The sequence below is a fragment of the Heptranchias perlo genome, chromosome 25, assembly GCF_035084215.1.
Source record: "Heptranchias perlo isolate sHepPer1 chromosome 25, sHepPer1.hap1, whole genome shotgun sequence".
NCBI lineage: Eukaryota > Metazoa > Chordata > Chondrichthyes > Hexanchiformes > Hexanchidae > Heptranchias > Heptranchias perlo.
In genome coordinates this window covers 42628494-42645581 of record NC_090349.1, presented here as the reverse complement: position 1 = coordinate 42645581, position 17088 = coordinate 42628494, and the positions used below count along the sequence as shown (strand labels likewise).

At 40.8% G+C, this 17088-nt stretch overlaps 1 protein-coding gene across 20 annotated transcripts in view; it reads left to right on the top strand.

The window, feature by feature from the left end:
- Window positions 1-17088, top strand: part of fbrsl1 (fibrosin-like 1) — a 744900-nt gene that overhangs the window by 513352 nt on the left and 214460 nt on the right. The window lies entirely within an intron of this gene.

Here is a 17088-nt window from a genome sequence, read left to right as displayed (position 1 = left end):
ATGTCTACACGTGCTCACTACAAACCATCTGAGCCGTTAGGAAACCAAGAGCAAAAAGCCCTTTTCTATCCCATACACAATATTGTGTACAATAGGATTGAACCCTAGATCTCAGCTGCTAAAATTGGCCTACATGCTTCTGGATTAGGGAGGGGAACATTGCCCAGAGTTCCCAGGCCTAAATAGCTCTCCAGCAATCTGTGCCACAAGTGTGGCTCTGTGGCCGTTGTGTGTTGGCCCGCTGTCGAGATGCACGCAGATATAATGGCCATTTGGGCCTGTAGGTGCCCAGTGAAACCATGCATCGAAATGAATGAATGTTTGTGTGAGGGATTGAGGGAGGAGAAAGAGAAAGTTGTCAGCAAAAACTTCTGAATGGGAGTACCCCACGACATATAAATTGTGCTTTTTATCAGGCATTCCTGTCAAGCTAGCAGTATAGAATAAATGTGAGGTAATCAGTAATCACAGACCCATTTGGGAACAGCACAGAAAGGAGTGTCAGCTGGGTTGAATGAGGAAGCCCCTTCCCATACCAGTTGAGGAAGCCTTCGAGCACAACCAATATTGGCCATTCTGTTGCTTCCACTGAAAATCAACCACATCTTCCAACTGTAAAATATATGGGATAAAAAAAACTCCTGGCAAGTTGCTGTGGCTATTTCCTGATCCTGATTTAGTCAACAAGTTTTGTAAAAGTTACTCCTTTCTGTTACATTTTTGGCATAACGCCCTAACAGTATTACACTTTTTTAGTCCAACCTGAGAAGACTGTGATTGTATAGTCTTCAGTGCTTCTCCAATTGTCAAGTGGCAGAAGATGTGCACATTTTAAGTGCAGAAAATTTGAACGTGTTGAGCCATTTGTTAATTGGATTTGCCATGTCATATATATTAGCCCTTTCCTCTCTCAGCTGGAGAGGGAACAGGATGGGGTTCGGGGGAAATCATCCAGGGAATTGCACTCCTGATTGAAATCCTAGTACCAAGTCCACATGTGTGGATATTAGATGTAAACAGGATCTGATTTTGTTGTGATGCAATTTGTGGTCAAATAGCAACTCTTGCTTATGATCTTTCTCTCCTTCCTAATGATGAACCTCTCCACATAGTGGTCCATCTGAGATCAATAACTCACCAAGTGAAGAATGACGTAGATCCTCAATCCTGCCACCGCGTTGTTGCAAAACAGCACAATCACAACACTTCCCTAATGTAATGCACCTCTTTTGTTGCTAATTTTCTTCCCTCGAGTCGCTGTTTCTTACTGGGATACAGTTCTACAGATGCCTGCAGTCAGTGACCATTCTAAATGTGTGAATTTAGATTGTGAGTAAAAGAAGGCTACTGGACCATGGGAAAGCTTCATTGCTGAGTTCCATTCTCTCTCCGTGTCCAACACGCACACTTGGGCGCTGGATAGTGATCAGAAAAAGGATGATTTTCTTCCTTCCCTAGCCCTGGAACACTGAGGCCACCCCAGATGCTGTCCTTGCTGAGATCAGGCCACTCAGCACAAACTTGCAACCTTCTGGTTCATAGGCTTTGTGCTGCAGTAGGTGTTGCATTTTCCCACTAGGACGTAGAAGAAACCTCCCTAAATGCCTTACCATATGCATAATCATTTGGAACAGCCCTGTTGGTTGTACTTCATGAAGAAATGGATTATTTCTGATCTTCTGCTCCTTTTGCCTTTGTTGTATAAATAGAATTGGAAGCCTTGAAACAGTTAAAGACTTATTTTCTTTATGGTGGATGTAGACAAGTGGTTTCAATTGTTTGATCTCAACAAAAGGAAATGATTTCTTGTGAAACTTTGAGATGTTCTGAGGCTGTGAACTGGGCCTCAGCTCAGTCACTGTTTCCTATTCGGAAGCTGTAGTCTAAGATTAAAGTGGGGGGAGAATGCTGACCTCGTGCAGGCGCCAGGGTAGTTATGTTGTTCAGTTGATTGGTACATGTTGGGCTGTTTCATTTGGATCACCTCAGGAAGTCATCTGTCAAACATGACATCAGTAAATGAGATAGGAAGTTGATTGTGTTTTATTAACAAAAACTCATTTTGTCACCAGTTACAAAGCAGTGAGGACACTGGAACAGTATTACATTTTAAAAACGGTAATTTCTTGGCAGCAATTTTTTGTTACATTTTGATTTTTTTAGTTCAAGCCGATGCTTTCAGATAACATGGAGTTTGTACTGCTACCAGAACTGCACCTTCGTTGTCCAGCTGGGTGGGACTACCCTTGCCTGGTTTTATTCTTATCTATCCAGTCGTAGCCGGAGAATCATCTGCAATGGCTTCTCTTCCCACTCTCATACCATTACTTCTGGAGTGCACCCCCCCCCCAACAAGGATCTACCCTTGGCCCCCTTCTATTTCTCATCTACACACAGCGTCCAGTTCCACATGTACGCTGACGACTCCCAGCTCTACCTCACCATCACCTCTCTCAACCCCTCCACTGTCTCTAATTTGTCACACAGCTTGTCCCACATCCAGTACTGGATGAGCAGAAATTTCCTCCAACTAAATATTGGGAAAACTGAAGCCATTATCTTCGGTCCCTGCCCCAAACTCCGTTCCCTAGCCACCGACACCCTCCCTCTTCCTGACCACTGTCTGAGGCTGAACCAGACCGTTCGCAACCTTGGCATCCTATTTGACTTTGAGATGAGCTTCCAATCACACATCCGCTGCATCACCAAGACCGCCTACTTCCACCTCCGCTCCTGCCTCAGCTCATCCATGCCTTTGTTACCTCTAGACTTGACTATTCCATTGCTCTCCTGGCTAGCCTCCCATCTTCCACCCTCCATCTTCCACTCATCCAAAACTCAGCTGCCCGTATTCTAACTCGCACCAAATCCCGTTCACCCATCACCCCTGTGCTTGCTGACCTACATTAGCTCTTGGTCCGGTAGCGCCTCGATTTCAAAATTCTCATCCTTGTTTTCAAATCCCTCCATGGACTCGCCCCCTCCCTATCTCTGTAACCTCCTTCAGCCCTACAACTCTCCGAGATCTCTGCACTCCTCCAATTCTGGCCTCTTGCGCATTCCCGATTTTAATTGCTCCAGCATTGGCGGCCTTGCCTTCAGCTGTTGAGGCCCTAAGCTCTGGAATTCCTCCCTAAACCTGTCTGCCGCTTTACCTCTTCTCTTTTAAGACGATCCTTAAAACCTACCTCTCTGCCAAGCATTTGGTCACCTGTCCTAATATCTCATTATGTGGCTCAGTGTCAAATTTTGTTTGATAATCGCTCCTGTGAATCGCCTTGGGATATCTTGCCATGTTAAAGGTGCTGTATAAATGCAAGTTGTTGTAAATTGTCTTGCACTTAAAGAAAGTGTGCTATTTTTCTGGCTTTCAACGATGTTTTTAGTGCAGGTGGAAAGGATTTGCTACAAAGCTGCCCCCCGCCATCTGTACCTGTGTTTGGCATTTGTTTTATCTAATAATAACCTTGATATTTCACCTCCACTGATATAATTTGGTGAAGTTTTAGATTGTTGACACCAAAAAGCTGAGTTTGAATTTCACTGAATTCTGAAATTGGAAGTGAAAATGTAATTCTTCGCAAGCCTGGATGGCAATCCATTATCCTTGCAAATTTGGGATGTCCTATATTTTGAGGATGAGAAATGTAAGTGTACGGTTGGAAAGATATTTTGGTTAACTTACATTATTGTTCATGTAAATTTTCATTGAAGTCACACAATTGTACATGTTAAAATGGATAATGCCTTCTGTTATTTATCAGCATTCTTGTTTAAAACACCTTTACCCAAACACACTGATTAATTGCTCAAATACAGGTCCATAGATGCAAGCAGCCAAAGTGTCATTCTTTGTGCGTTCCAGCAGTTATTCAGTTGCAGGGGGCATTCCTATCTTCACCTAAAGTCCACACACGTCCCCTTCCAGCAGGGGAGAATCTTGGTTACTGTTTACTCCCAACCCTAACAAACGGATATTGAGGTCAGATATTGGGCTACCGCCACTGGCCCAACTGAGATTAGATAACTCCAAATAGACCAGGAATCAAACCTGGAATCATCGTGTTCTGTATAATAATTCAGTATCATGTCACATGTTGCCTGGGCTAGTGGAGAGAGGAAATCAGAAATAGTTTCCTATCCCTATCCAGTGGTCCTTACTGGAACTTACACATGTTGTTAGGTGAGGGCAGGAACAGGCTTGGCTGTAATACCCACTGTAGTTGAATAGCCAGCTGGCAGTTAAAGTCTTGGCTCACACGTGAAGATTGGCCGCTTGGGCATGATACATTCTTATCCAGCTTTTGGATAAGAGGCTAAAGCCAGGTTTCTGTCTGCCTGGGGACATAAAAGTTCCAAAGTGCAAGGATTTCTCCTATTGTCTTGGCCAACATTCCTCCCTCAACCAGCAGCATCAAAAACAGTCATTCATTCACTTTTACTTTTGTGGGATCTTGCTGTGAGCATTCTAGTTGCCACATGTCGCTACAGTCTTATTGAAATATACAAGATTCTGAGGGGACTCGATAGGGTAGAAGCTGAGAGGATGTTGCCCGTCATGGGGGTATCTAAAACCAGGGGCCATAGTCTCAGAATAAGGGGTCGCCCGTTTAAGACGGAAGTGAGGAGGAATTTCTCCTCCCAGAGAGTCGTGAATCTTTGGAATTCTTTACCCCAAAAAGCTGTGGAGGCTGAGTCATTGAATACATTCAAGGCTGAGTTAGACAAATTTTTGATTGGCAAGGGAGTCAAAGGATATGGGGAAAGTAGAGTTGAGGTAAAAATCAGATCAGCCATGATTTCATTGAATGGTGGAGCAGGCTCGAGGGGCCAAATGGCCTACTCCTGCTCCTATCTCTTATGGTCAGTCACTGCACTTCAGAAGTGACTCAGTTGTTATATCCTTTGCGATATGCTGAGGTCATTATGTTGAGGATATGCTGAGTTTGTTCTTTTTGGTGTTTGGCCCATGGAACTGTGCCCCAGAGAGTGAGTCAGTGCCTTAAGGTGGAGGAGGGAGAATTGCTTAGAATTACAGAAGCAGGCCATTCGGCCCAACAGATCCATGCTAGTGTTTATGCTCCACACGAGCCTCCTCCCTCCCTACTTCATCCAACCTTATCAGCATATCTTTCTATTCCTTTCTCCCTCATGTGTTTATCTAGCTTCCCCTTAAATGCACCTATGCTAGTTGCCTCAACTACTCCTTGTGATGGCGAGTTCCAATTTCAAACCACTCTCTGGGTAAAGAAGTTTCTTCTGAATTCCCTATTGGATTTATTAGTGACTATCTTATATTTATGGCCTCTAGTTCTAGTCTCCCCCACAAGTGGAAACATCTTCTCCATGGCTACCCTATCAAACGCTTTCATAATCTTAAAGACCTCTATCTGGTCACCCCTCAGTCTTGTCTTTTCTAAAGAAAAGAGCCCAAGCCTGTTCAATCTTTCCTGATAGATATAACCCCAGTTCTGGTATCATCCTGGTAAATCTTTTTTGCACCTTCTCCAGTGCCTGTATATCTTTTTTATAATATGAAGACCAGAATTGTTCACAGTACTCCAAGTGTGGTCTAACCAATGATCTATACAAGTTTAACATAATTTCTCTGCTTTTCAATTCTATCCCTCTAGAAATGAAACCCCAGTGCTTGATTTGCTTTTTTTTTATGGCCTTATTAATCTGCGTCACTACTTTTAGTGATTTGTGTATCTGTACCTCCAGATCCCTGTGCTCTTCTATCCCATTTAGACTTATTTTTCAAGGAGTATGAGGCCTCCTTATTCTTCCTACCAAAATTGGAGGGAAATATTATATGACCATCAAAACAGTTCCATCTCAACCATCGTGTCATCAAATGTAGAAGGTAATCCTATGAAACTGAGTATTTATCTTGTTATAAAGAATTACTTTTCAAAGCTGTTAACCATTTATAGTGACTCTAACATTTGTTGGCTTTATCTGACTGTCCACCTGGCTATCTGAGAAAGTTCTGTTCATTCAGTGATGTTTCAGTTAGCAATGTATGAAAATCTGTTTTGGTACACTGGCTTTTACACTTGGAACAATTGCTGCAAATTGTTCTCTGACAAGAGTTGAGTTACTTTGGAAATGCTGTGTCAATCAGGGTCGTCTTTCTCCTGCACCTAGCCTAGAGAATAGCATAACCACATTTGAATAACTGCTCAATATAATTTAAAACATATATGTGTTGAAGTAGTGTTGTTAATGAACACATAAGAGACATAGATGCTTGCAGGCATGAATGAAATCAGGTTTTGTTTTTCAACAGTGTTCTGTGTTGTCCACCTCTCCTCCACCCATCTCCCACCTCCAATGCCTGCTCATGTAAATTATAGCTTTGGAAGAGATACAGACTACAGTTTCTTTCTTCTGTCAGAATGAAACCCTAAACAGAAGTGTGTCACCACTGTATTTGTCAGCCTGATCCGCCTCTCGAAAGAACAGCTGGAAGCCTGTTCCTAGCACATTCATTATAGTGCCACTGTAATTAAGAGGTTTTCTTAAATTATAGCTTTGCTTTCCTTTCAGATGTTCTTTAACAAGGCGGTCTACAAAGGTGTTAGTGTATAGTATTCATCATTGTCAGGCACGGCTAATTACAGGCCCATAAATCACAGGAGTGACCTGCTAGGCCTCTGTACCAGAAGCTGCGAAAATAACTTTTTTTTAGTGGGGCGGAGATATAGGGGGTTAGGAGACTTGGAGTTCAAGGTAAAATACAGTGAAGTTAACAGCTTGAGGACATTGTATTTTTTGTCCTGTACAGGAACTGGAATATTTTACACTATTAAGACTTGAAATATTAATGTTCATTAATGGTGTCATTCAGCCATTTTAAATGATTATACTTTTAAGTCTCTCTTGGGTGAGCAGGAGAATTTTTAATGAAATGTTCTTCTTTGCCTGACCTGCTGTAATACTACAGGAATGCCATTTTTATTAGGCAGGTTTATGGCGTTCATTACTCCACTACTTGAGCTACTTCATGGTCACTATAAATTTGAACTACAGATGAAAATAAAAAAGCATAGCTTTCTCAGGGCAAGCTAGCTCTGCCTTTGACCTTTAGGTTGTCACAGAAGGATTAACAGTAAAGTGGTGTGAGGTGGCCCAGGGTAAAGGATGAATGTAGTAAAGCAAGAGATTTGCAATTCCAGTGAGCACTACCTTTCACCTTGACTTGTTACCTGCTAACTTTGCCTGCCAGAAAAGGACATTAACTCCAGTTCAGTGACAGCTGCTCTCTCGGAGGTAGTCATTAGCTCAAATGGCTTAACTCAGCAGCAAGCCGCTGTCTACCCCAGATAGTGTGCTGTTTTTGTGTGGGAGAGCGCGCGCACACACACACCAGTGACTATTTGATTGATTTAAAGGAACGGTTATTTAAATGAAAGAAATTAAATTCTTTATTAGATCGTTCGACAAAGGATTCATGAAATAAAATAGCAATTTTGAGGAATTTTATGCAAATTTAAGTATAAGCCTCACATTTGAACGATTCAGTAATTTAGTAAGCAAATAATGAATTTGCATTTGTTGAAATGTATTCTGGTTCGAATATGAACTTTTTAAAATTACATTTCTGATAAAATAAAATACTTTTTTGAACATATGACACCTTTTTAAAGGCCTCTTGATGTTTCATTCAATGAATCATAGGATTTGTTTCACAATGTAAAAAGGCACATAAGAAATAAACAACAGCTTGCATTTATATTAGATAAAAATAGACTCAAGTCAAAGAAGGAAATATTAGGAGTCCTGAGCAAAAGCTTTGTCAAAGAGTTAGGTTTTAAGGAGGACAGCAAAGGAGAAGAGAGAGTTGGAGGGGTTTAGGGAAGGAATTCCAGAGTGCGGGGCCTAGGAAGCTAAAGGCACCACTGCCGATGGTGGATGCGCAAAATGCCAAAGTCGGAGAAATGAAGGTTTGTATCATACTGTGTGCCTTCAGCCATCTAGGCCCTAAGCTCTGGATTTCCTGCCCAAAACCTCTCCGCCTTTCTACCTCTCTCTCCTCCTTTAAGATGCTCCTTAAAACCTACCTCTTTGACCAAGCTTTTCATCACCTGTCCTAATGTCTCCTTCTTTGGCTCGTGTCCATTTTTGTCTGATTACCCTCCTGTGAAGCGCCTGGGGATGTTTTACTACGCGCTTTATAAATGCACGTTGTTGTTGTAAGTGTATATAAGCATTGAAACATATCGTAATAAGGACCCATGGGGAGCACGAGGGTGGTGCTACATATTACAGTACCAAAACGCAGCATCATGCACTAGGAGGATGCAACTCTAATCTCCCTCTACTCCATTCCATTTTCTGAATCCAAGGCGCACTCACTCTCAGGAAACCAGGCAAAGAGGTGGTCTGAAAGAAGACCGCTCAACTGCAGTGGTGTGTGGCAGGACTTATACAGGAACATGAAAGTGCATGTCTTTCTTTGAAGTTTAATACTTTGAGGAGAGGAAAAGCACAGACAATAAGGATCTGATTGATTTTGTTATGGAATCAGACTTTAAATTTAGGAATTGACAAAACCAAAGTTTAGTTCATAGGGCTCATTAATTGAAGTTAAGGTAGCAATAGGGATTTTGTATGGGGTATTTTAGCACTATTATTGTGAAGTTCCAGGCAGAGTGGCAGCTCAGTATAGCTCACAAAACTGTTTTTATATTGCTGTAATGCCGTCAACACCTGTCTCACACAGCACGCAGCAAGACCAAAGTAAAGATACGTTTCAGGCCTGGTCTTCCTGGTCAATTTGGCCTTAGTGAATCAGGCAGTCACGGTTGCGCAAAACCCAAGAGTCGGGAGCAGGTGACACCAGCGCAGCATTACACACAATAAAGAAACACCTTAAGACTGATTTATAGTGATATTGTTTTTGAGCCTCAACAAATAATTTGATGGCTTTCCTTCTTACCCTGGCTTACCTCCCCTTGAATGTGTTGTGATCTTGCAGGGGGGAAAATAGCTTTAGGAAAATTGGGTTAATAATCTAAACGATCAAAATCGTTACTATTAAATTATTTTTTAAAAGTAAATTGTTTGTGCACAGTATATCTTCTTGCCTTTTCCCTCTCCCACATCTCCCTTACAGACATTGAGGGTAATTTTAACTTTGAGCAATGGTGTAAAACGGGTGATAGCTTTAGCTGAAAATTGCATGTAATGGCCAAACTTAAATAGTTAGACATCACCCATCAACAGCTGGTAAGAGTTATGTACAATGACCGTAATAGTGAAAAAGCTAGTTAGACAACATATAATGTAATTCGTACCACAAGCACCAGCAAAAAAGCCTCAGGATGACCATAACAATCAGACTCACCTAGAAATTGGAACTGAAGTGTTGAAAAAGGGGTTAAAGTGTTCAGAAAGATGGATGAAAGACTTAAATTTCTAACTGTATTGGGACCGTACACTAATTCTATTCTGCTGGACCTTGACTAAGACACATAATTTCAAATTTCAGCCCAGAGCTTTACAGCACATGACCAGAATAGAGGGAGGGGGACACTGGCTTTTGATAGAAGAATCTCTTTCCACACTCCTCAAGGTCAGCTTCTGATGACTTTACTAAAGAGGTGGCATTGATACAGCCCCTAGAGATCCTCCAAGTCTGGGCAGTGTTGTACTACTGTATGAGCAGGGTAGCATGACTGGGAAGGCTCAAATCACGCCTTTTAAAAATGTGGATTCATTTCCTACAAAAAATTCCCATACTACCATCCCTGCAGAGAAATACAAAATATCGGTTTTAATGCTGTTCTAGTGCCACTAGCTCCTGTTTTTTTTAAACTGGATCCTCCCAGCCACTTGCCTTAACAAATCCAGCAAGTTGTGAGACCTGCATGTCGGAGCAAGCGAGTAGCATGGCAGTAAGTCAATGCAAAGGTAGCTATCATGAGCTAAGCTTGTAGTAGCTCTGATCTAAATTGTCTAAATTCAAATCCTGACAACTTTTTATGTGAAAGCTTCTATCTGGGTATAATGAGCCAACCCCCTCCTGCCTTATGTCTTATTTTCAATACCAAGAAAGTCCCATTTTTGGAGCAAATTAAGAAAGAAAAATAAGTGTGTAAAGACAGAATTCAATTCGAATCAAATATAAAAGGTCAGATATTCCATGTGCCAATCCCAGTGCCAATAGTAAGCTCCCTGGCAATGCAGTGTTGCAATAACAGGGCCTCTGAGATGCATCTCACTCTCTACACTTTGCAGTTCATGGTGCTTTTCCTGAATGCATTCAACCCCCGCTTCATTTGATTGCTGAATTAGGTGTTTTGACAAATGTACCATTATGAAAATTGTAATCAAATTATCAAATAACAACTACAGGCTTACAGGAAACCCAAAGCAGCATTAATAGCTGATGTGAATGGTGGCCTGATAAGCATTTGCAGGTGTGCACCCTTCATTTGCATACCTGGCACTCATTTCAACTTAGATTTGCACGCAGGGTTTCACATTTAGCAAATAATTCTCCAAATGCAATTTGGGCAGCCTTCCTATTCTATTAGTACCACAAATACTCCTAATTGACCTTTTTGACCCTTTTTTGTTGCATTTACTGTATGGGATTGATCTTGAGCAGTGAAAGAGTTAAGGTGCATGATACTTACTGCTGACCATAAAAGAGAGGGTGAGCGAATCATATAATTCCATAAAGTGAAGCAGGGAGTAGTCCATTTGCCTCTAATGGAGAGGTCACTCATGACTTTACTGCTTTTAAATCTGAAATTCTTTTGCACTGCAAAGCTCATCCCAAACTGTCAGTGGGGTGCCAATTTGCTGGATGACAAGTCATGTACCAGTTGTCTCTTAGAAATATGCCTGATTTCAAAACGTTCAACAAACATGGACCTGTTTTCATGATAAGTCAATTCAGCATTTACTCAGGGTTTTAAACAATGAACTCGGGCTGGATTGAAAGGTGCTTGAAAACCTCAGACTCATAATTCATGTGCATCTAAACTTGAGTGTTTTGGGAAGATCGAACCTTTATTTTTCTCCTCGCCGCGTTCCTGTGCATCCATGCTGTCCTCATCGGAGAAGAATGTGGGACAGTCAGCCTGGAGGAATCTCCATTAGTGCTGTTCTTTAGTAAATAAACCAGGATTGCTTAAAGGATGTTAATGTCATTTCCACCCTCTGACCTCCCAACCAGTTCTTTCCTGATTATCTGGCAAAAAGATAGCTAAGCTACCCCCTGAACACACAGAGTGTGATTGTCAATCAAGATTGGATTTGAGTTTGCCTCCTTGTCAGAGGTCCAACGCAACGCACCTAAAATTTACAAACTTTATTCTCCTTCATCCTGCCCCACCCCATTTTGTAAAATGGAGACTCACAGCTGAACCACAATCACACTTTGGAGAGGGAATAGGAATTATTAGTTGCTGTGATTTGATGGGAAGACATTTTCTCATTTCTACCAAACGGGGCTTTATTTTACTTTCTCTTAAATTTTACCCTTTCATTTTTCTCCTCCCCTTTTGAAGGCACTGACTCATGCTGAGGTACGGGTCCGTGAACACCAACCACCTTCCAGGACCTCGCCTAAGTGCCTTAATCAATGGGCGTTGGCAGACTGTTGTACCATGGGAGGCATCACAGCCCAATCTTGTCCTCAACCAACATGTACACAAGCACATTTTCCAGCAGAAGTCACTATCACTGGACACCAATCTGAAGCTTAACCCAGACAGAAAGGCCAATTGTAAATGGCTGTACAGCCACCCAGGCTGAGGTCAGCTCACTCAGCACAGAACAGGAGCTGAAGTTGCAGTATAAACTAACAGCAAATTACTGCAGATGCTGAAAATCTGAAGAAAAAAACAAATACTCAGTGGGACAGGCAGCATCTGTGGAGAAACAGGAGTCAGTCAGTCGATGTTTCAGGTCTTCCCGAGTCCTGAGGAAGGGTCTTAAGACCTGAAACGTCGACTGACTGACTTCTGTTTCTCTGCAGATGCTGCCTGACCTGTTGAGCATTGCCAACTTTTTCTGTTCATGTTTGCTGAAGTTGATCTTCTCATCCACATGCTGATCTATGAACTGAGCCATCAGGGAAACTGAAGGTTTCTTTTTCTTAAAATAATATGGCAGTTCTGTGGAAGAAAATTGGATTTCACAGTTTTGTCTAGGACCATATTAAGGCTCAGTTACAAATACAGTGAGCTACCAGTTCAGCATCTATTTTTACCTACATTGGTCACCATTCAGTTTATCTGGAGTCAAGCCAACTGCAGGTAATGGGAGTTTTGATATGGCAACTGAATCACTCTGGATTCATTCTGCAGTAAATGATAATGGGTGAAAGTAAAGAGAATCTGAAGAGAGGGAGTGGCTAGTTCAATTGAGACTACATTAAATTGATCTTTTATATAAAAACATAGATAGTCCTTTGGTCTTCCTCTTCAAATGCCAAGTTAGTTATAGGTTTAAAAACAAACATGTTATTACTTACAATGGAAGGAGCCAAAACTGAAAAACCTGCAAAGGAATAGCGTTGGCGATAAAGTGAGGTGGATTCTTGCCTTTTTCCCGCCGGTCTCTTCACCGTGTATAACTCAAGTGGAAAATGTGCCTTTTAGAGTATTTGACTGGAGGCTGAAAGTTCCCATTGAAAGAAGTCTTCAGAGGCTTTAGTGTGGTTCCAGCTGTTTAGCAAAGCTATTTATTTAGCTTGTAAATCGTCCAGCCAAAAATATACCACATAATGATGGGGAACCACAAACTCATTGCTGTAATTATCATTTTAAAAAAAAACAACATACTTCTGTGATTTAGTGATGGGGGAAAAAACTTTTAATGCTTTGTTGTCCTGATCACTTGCTGAAATTTCCAGATTTATCCATGCACTAAGATACAAATGTCACATGGTATAAATCATTAGGAACAAAAGAAGTTCTGTAAGGAGCAAAAGCCTAAGTGCAACAGAGGGTAGTACAGTATCACTCCGCTCCCCCTTTGAATCTTCCCAAAATCTTTATGGGGGTGGGGAAGTTTTGGCGGGCTCCCACCCAGACAGGTGATTAAAACCAGACCAAATGGGCCCTGAACATGTACTCTTTGTCAGAACAAAAAAAACTATAATTGGATTCACATTGAGGGAAGATACTTAAAATACTGCAGTAACTAGAAAAATCTGCTCAGATAAATTACTGTCGTCATTGTGGGTATTTTATTATTTCAAAATAATAAGTTGGCCCCAATTATTTAAAACAAAACTGCATTTAGTTAGTTTTATAGAAACCATTTTTTAAAATGCGTAACAATGTTCAAAAAAATTAAGTTTAATGCTATCCAGTAATTTAATGCGCAATTGAGCAATATAGCAGCTGTTTATTCCAATGTTGCTTACACTTGCTTCCTATAACAAGTTCTTTAAGTTGACAATTTTATACCTAGACTATATAGCATTCACAATTAAAATTTACAAGCCAATATTCGGGGGAAAGAAGTAAAATTTAATGGGCTTCTGGAAATCCAGGTATTGGAGACAATTGGGTGAGTAGGTGAGGGGGGTGGGACAGAGTGACTGCAGACTTACTGATTGTGAATATCCACACTGCTCAGACAAGAGGAAGGGTACCATGTGATTCGAGTAGGGGAGCCGAGATAATCCTGGGGGTAGATTTTCGTCTTCACTGCTTGGACAGTAATCTGGCGGAATGGATTAATGGAATGAAAATCGGCCAGATTGTATAAAGGGCGGGTGATCCACTCAACCAGATTACCACCCCAGGCTTTGGAAATGAAAATCTATCCCCTGGTGTCTTCTCCCTCACAATCAGCAGGAACTGTGCTGGTTTTAAGTCAAGATGACATTTGTCACTTTCCCCCCCCCCTCCAAAGCCTCCTTTGTTCTCCAGCTGAGATCTTGTCAGCTTAACACTTAAACTGATTTTAGTTGTGGTTCTTTCCACACTTTGCCAATATGTAAGTTGTCCGGTTTTCCACCCTCCTCTCCTGAAGTGGCTAACTCATGCTGGGGTATGGATCCACAGGTGCCAGCTGCCCTTTGGTAATTGACCCAACTTTTGTCATGTATCAGTGAGCATCAGCGGTCTGTTTGACGACTTCGAGCATCACAGCTGAGCCACTCCTGTCTTTGCCCAATGTCCACACACATGCAATTTCTAAAAAGAAACCTCTGGCTGATTTCCCCCCCCCCCTTCCTAACCAGGACTAGTGAGACCAATTAAAGCAACCTTATCTTAAAATCGCCCCTGCTCAGATCAGTTAGCACTACATAGACCATGGATCAAACCTGTCTGTGTGGCTCAGTTTCATACAAGCAGCTATATATCCACCTAACTATCAGGAGCATGCGTGATTGCATTTTGTACAAAGATTTTTTTTTAAATCAGGGTTTTGTGAGTTTATTCAATGAATAATGCTAATTAGTGATGTTTGTAACATGTCCCCAAGCATTTTGGGTGGAGCTTTTTGCAAGATCTAGAAAATAATTGAAGTCAAACTGAGGACGGTTCCAATTTGGCTCAATACATTCCAACCTCTCAAATCCAGTCGGATTATAGGTTCAATTCGATGCTGATTCTTTGGCCAATTTTTAAAGTTACTTTGCATGTTATTGTGAAAATGAAGTCCTGTAAGCATAAGCGATCACATGATGACTTTATTGAATAATACACCATTGTAAACTTTACACGCTGGCTTACAAAATCATTTTAACCTCATGACTGTGCTTCTGTAATATTGTTTTCAGTCTGCTGATGAACTGGTCAATTAATTCCTTTGGAATTTGTTCAGGGATATGAATGGAGATCATTAGTTCTTCTGTAGCTAGAATTTGGTATGAACATTAGTGACTGGGCAAGACATCCCCACAGTGAAGTCTAGATAGAGGAAGGTAATGTTGCATTATTGTTTAATGTGACATAGAAGTATTCCCACAGACAAATGGCTAATATCGTAAGTACCAAATTTCTCCTGACATCTCATGGAAAAGTAGTTTACATTGTGCAAATATAAGTCTTATTGGGACTGCAACATTATAAAGTAGAATAAAAGTGGAAAAGTTCATTGCTTGTCTAAATTAATTAAAAATGCTACCAAAATGATTTAGTGGATACTTCTTCAGAATCTAGTTGTGCTGCCCATCAAGGACTAATTCCTGGTTCACTCCTGTATTCCAAGAATGTTTTAATAATATGAATTCACCTGTTACAGAAGTGTATTTGAAACTCAACCTGCACTGCACGCATTTTGTTGCGGTTGTTTACTAATGGCTGTAGTGACCAAGTTTACAGGTTCTGCGCTTAAACCAAGACGTCTGCTCATCAAACCTGTATGTTCAAGCACAAAAGCTGTGATTGCTCTATACTCAGAGGGTTAATCCTTTGAGGTCTGCAGTAGCAATTCTGCCTGAAAATGAAAAATATCCTCTATATAATCTCGTTATATCTCACCAGTGACAGTGAGTTACAGCATTTCTTTCATGAGTGTGAAAGACCCATAACTCATGAATGCTGCAGGGGCAAGAGAGTTATGGTGGTCTTTTGCAAGTGAAGGAATGACGTGGAAGTCGCTGTCGCTACCAAGGTGTTCTGTGGGTGCAAAGTTTTAGTTAGAACCTTAAGCTGATTTTGTTAATGAATTCTGGAGCACCATTCGCAGATCCATTTATGTTATTTTTCACAGCTGAAATATTATTGTTATGGAGACACAAAAGCCTGCATTTTCCACTTCGATGCTGCTGGCAAACTCCGGGAGCATATACTGGGGTAACTCTTTGCCCCATCCCGTGATTTTCAGGCCATTAATTTTAATTGGCCAAAAAATCATGGGCTGGGGGTGCACAATTTAACAATGTTCACTCTGGGAGTGATGAAGTAGAAAATTTCAGTCAGACTATCCATCGCACCCAAAGAGCAATTTTTCTTTCACAACTTTATTTGGAGATTATTGAGAACTGTGGGTTGGTCCTTTTTAAATTTCTTTAGTTCTGTTTTATTTAGCATCAAAAATCCATCATTTACAGTGGCAAATGTTACAGTAAAATCTGCACACTCTGTGGGACTAGCTGGATTGCTCTTACATAGAGCCGGCACGGACTCGTTGGGCGGAATGGCCTCTTTCCATGCTGTAACCTTTCTGTGATTCTAATAGTAAAGGACATGGACAATTGAAAGAAGTTGAGGAGAGTTAACCTATATTTTGATATTTTAAACAAAGAAATGTACTTTCAGACAAAAAGATTACATGTAACTAGTGCAGTATAGAAAAAAGCTCATTGTACCCAGCTGTACAAAAAAATAGAATACTTGGTTAAATATTTATACTTAACTAAATACATTGCACTCATCCTATATTCTTGTGCCATGTTCATAGCAATTTAATTATAATGAATAAGCCATGCTGTAGGTTCTGCAGGAAATCTGGTTTGGTTCATTTATATAATTTCCATAATAATACAGCTGTTGTACACATGAAAGGTTCTTGACATTATAGGTAACTGCTAATTATGCATGATTCTGCAATATTTTATTGCAGCTCAGGGACTGAACTGGACACTCACTAATTGCTAATATGACATTATGTGGAAAGATGCATGTTCATTTGGCTAATAATCTAGAGAATAGGTATCCTATCACCATATTTAATGGGTTGGCTGATGAATTTCAGAGCTGGCTAATAAATTTTCTGATGGGTTAATATTTATGGATAGTAATGAGAAAAGAAATCCAGCTTTCTCTCTCTTCCCTTCTCCCCCCCCACCCCCCACCTACAATCGATCAGACACCCAACAAGCAAGTTACTACTGCATTGGTAGAGTATCGTTGTTTATAGAAATTATCGCTGTAGATCATAGTATAATTTTAATTAATTGTTCTGTTATAGTTGCATTTGTTGAGAAGGCAGTGGTGGTGATTCTGTTCTGTAGTGATTGTTTTGGGCTTGCTGGGCCACTTCAGAGTGCATTAAGAGTCAATCATATATATTATGGGATTGTGGGCCAGAGTTAGTGAACTCATTTGGATTTTTGTTTTAATGACAATTTTGATTATTTTCATAATTACCAAATTTATTGAATTC